Below are 3,249 nucleotides of genomic sequence, written 5' to 3' on the forward strand. Positions count from 1 at the left end.
TTGGGCCTTAACCCAACACACGTTGGGCCTTAACCCAACACACGTTGGGCCTTAACCCAACACACGTTGGGCCTTAACCCATCACACGTTGGGCCTTAACCCAACACACGTTGGGCCTTAACCCAACACACGTTGGGCCTTAACCCAACACACGTTGGGCCTTAACCCAACACACGTTGGGCCTTAACCCAACACACGTTGGGCCTTAACCCAACACACGTTGGGCCTTAACCTGCTCTGTAATTGTCATACGACGCGTTAAATTAGTGTAGTGTTGCCTAACTGCAACCCCCGCAATATAGTTTGCTACTCGCACTGCCCGGTCCCCAGTGTATCGCTTCATGTTAAACACCTTGCAGCTATACACTGTAATGTGGATGGCAGCAGGACGTACATGCTCAATGCCCTTTGCAGTTGTTCATTGGCATTTGCAGTTGTTCATTGGCATTTGCATGGCGAAGCACTTAGCCTACGCTGTGGTACGGCCTGTGTCAACTGTCCGCTGATGTTGTACGTCCAAATCACACACTGTACTGCACATTGGTCCTCATGTACTGAATGATACATCGTGGTACATGTGACCGTACAACGACTGCGCCAACAACGGCGAACCATGCGGTCCAAATGTTGTGCACTCAGCTACGTGTCGTCTCCCTATAAGAGCTGGATTGCAGTGTGGTATGCCCTGGATGGCGATCAGCATGAGCCGTCTGTTGATGTAGTGGCGCGTGTTGTCAGACGTAGTCGTCTCTTCTCACACACCGTGATAGCATGGTGCACTGCGTTCCACATCTGCGACATGCGACAGAGGCCGGTTGACAGTCGTTCGCGCAATGGACATCGCATACGTACGGGGGCCACCTTCCACGTGTTCGCGAAGCGTGCACATGTTGTTGCGTGTATGTGGGCAGACATAGTGTGTCGTGACACCTGACACAGGCATGCAACAATCGTTGAATTTGCAAATGGCGATGGACGCCTACGTTTGCTGGTGACGTTACGCAAATGAACAACTGGTAAACCGTTGTGGTGCGGTTGTTCTCGCTAGAGGTGAATCAGTGATGGCGACGATCGGTTGAGCTACCAACCGGTTGTTCCAGCGATACCCACCATGCCCACGAACGTGAATGGCATCTGGGTGTGAAGCGATACGCGGCGGTGGCTGGGTGGGACCGTCCCCGGCCGGTGAGGGGGGGCCTCCCGGCGTGCTGGCCGCGCGGTGCGTGGGCGCACGCGCTACAGCCGGCTGGTGGGGGCGGCCAGTGGCAGGCGCGCCGGCCGACGGAGGCGGCAGGCGGCGCAGCTGCGCGCCGGCGCACCCTGCACGCGGCGCCGTGCGGCCAAAGTAGGTCCTCGCGGGCCCGGTGCGAAGCGCGGTGGACATCTGCAGTGTGCTGGTCCGATTGAGGACTGTGTGCGCTGAGGATGCGCCGCCGCCCGGCGCTCGGCGCCGCGACGCCGTCTGCTGCTCGGTCGCCTCTGCGGTTCTCGCAGGTGGTTTGTATCGCAGCTGTGCGGACGTGTTGGCGCGTGCGCTGTGCTGGGAGAGTTCGCTTCGGCACCCAAGTGGGGCTTTTGTCCTTCTGTGGCGCTGGCGTTGGAGCTGCCGGTCACCGTAGGTGGCGCGTGTTGTCTCCCGCCGGCAATGCCACGACAGCACGCTCCCGGGCCTCTGTCGGCAGCGGCAAGCTCAGTTGGGAGCACGGGTGGTCGCACCTAAAGCGTCTACTCGCCAAACTCCGGGCGATTGCGCCTCTCTCGAACCCGACCAAGTACTTAGGACGGCGCTGCGCGCCGCCGGGACCTGAGAGGGTTTCGAGGTGTATGGTGCAGGGGAGCTCAGCCTCCTCCTGTTTGCAGAATAATTGAGCGGACGCTTGCGTGTTCGCGCGGGCCCCCGGGACACACTCCCGGGCGGCCGGCTGCTCAGCTCTAGTTCACGCAGCTCCCTGGTTGATCCTGCCAGTAGTCATATGCTTGTCTCAAAGATTAAGCCATGCATGTCTCAGTACAAGCCGCATTAAGGTGAAACCGCGAATGGCTCATTAAATCAGTTATGGTTCCTTAGATCGTACCCACGTTACTTGGATAACTGTGGTAATTCTAGAGCTAATACATGCAAACAGAGTCCCGACCAGAGATGGAAGGGACGCTTTTATTAGATCAAAACCAATCGGTCGGCTCGTCCGGTCCGTTTGCCTTGGTGACTCTGAATAACTTTGGGCTGATCGCACGGTCCTCGTACCGGCGACGCATCTTTCAAATGTCTGCCTTATCAACTGTCGATGGTAGGTTCTGCGCCTACCATGGTTGTAACGGGTAACGGGGAATCAGGGTTCGATTCCGGAGAGGGAGCCTGAGAAACGGCTACCACATCCAAGGAAGGCAGCAGGCGCGCAAATTACCCACTCCCGGCACGGGGAGGTAGTGACGAAAAATAACGATACGGGACTCATCCGAGGCCCCGTAATCGGAATGAGTACACTTTAAATCCTTTAACGAGTATCTATTGGAGGGCAAGTCTGGTGCCAGCAGCCGCGGTAATTCCAGCTCCAATAGCGTATATTAAAGTTGTTGCGGTTAAAAAGCTCGTAGTTGGATTTGTGTCCCACGCTGTTGGTTCACCGCCCGTCGGTGTTTAACTGGCATGTATCGTGGGACGTCCTGCCGGTGGGGCGAGCTGAAGGCGTGCGACGCGCCTCGTGCGTGCTCGTGCGTCCCGAGGCGGACCCCGTTGCAATCCTACCAGGGTGCTCTTGAGTGAGTGTCTCGGTGGGCCGGCACGTTTACTTTGAACAAATTAGAGTGCTTAAAGCAGGCAAGCCCGCCTGAATACTGTGTGCATGGAATAATGGAATAGGACCTCGGTTCTATTTTGTTGGTTTTCGGAACCCGAGGTAATGATTAATAGGGACAGGCGGGGGCATTCGTATTGCGACGTTAGAGGTGAAATTCTTGGATCGTCGCAAGACGAACAGAAGCGAAAGCATTTGCCAAGTATGTTTTCATTAATCAAGAACGAAAGTTAGAGGTTCGAAGGCGATCAGATACCGCCCTAGTTCTAACCATAAACGATGCCAGCCAGCGATCCGCCGCAGTTCCTCCGATGACTCGGCGGGCAGCCTCCGGGAAACCAAAGCTTTTGGGTTCCGGGGGAAGTATGGTTGCAAAGCTGAAACTTAAAGGAATTGACGGAAGGGCACCACCAGGAGTGGAGCCTGCGGCTTAATTTGACTCAACACGGGAAAC

At 56.4% G+C, this 3,249-nt stretch overlaps 1 non-coding gene across 1 annotated transcript in view; it reads left to right on the forward strand.

Moving 5' to 3' along the window:
* Positions 1–1,946: 1,946 nt before the first annotated feature.
* Positions 1,947–3,249, forward strand: part of LOC124572261 — a 1,910-nt gene continuing 607 nt past the window's right edge. Inside the window, exon 1 of the ribosomal RNA XR_006972013.1 lies at positions 1,947–3,249. This exon is cut by the window's right edge and continues 607 nt beyond it. This is a non-coding gene — a ribosomal RNA (small subunit ribosomal RNA).

The sequence above is a fragment of the Schistocerca americana genome, unplaced genomic scaffold (assembly GCF_021461395.2).
Source record: "Schistocerca americana isolate TAMUIC-IGC-003095 unplaced genomic scaffold, iqSchAmer2.1 HiC_scaffold_179, whole genome shotgun sequence".
NCBI lineage: Eukaryota > Metazoa > Arthropoda > Insecta > Orthoptera > Acrididae > Schistocerca > Schistocerca americana.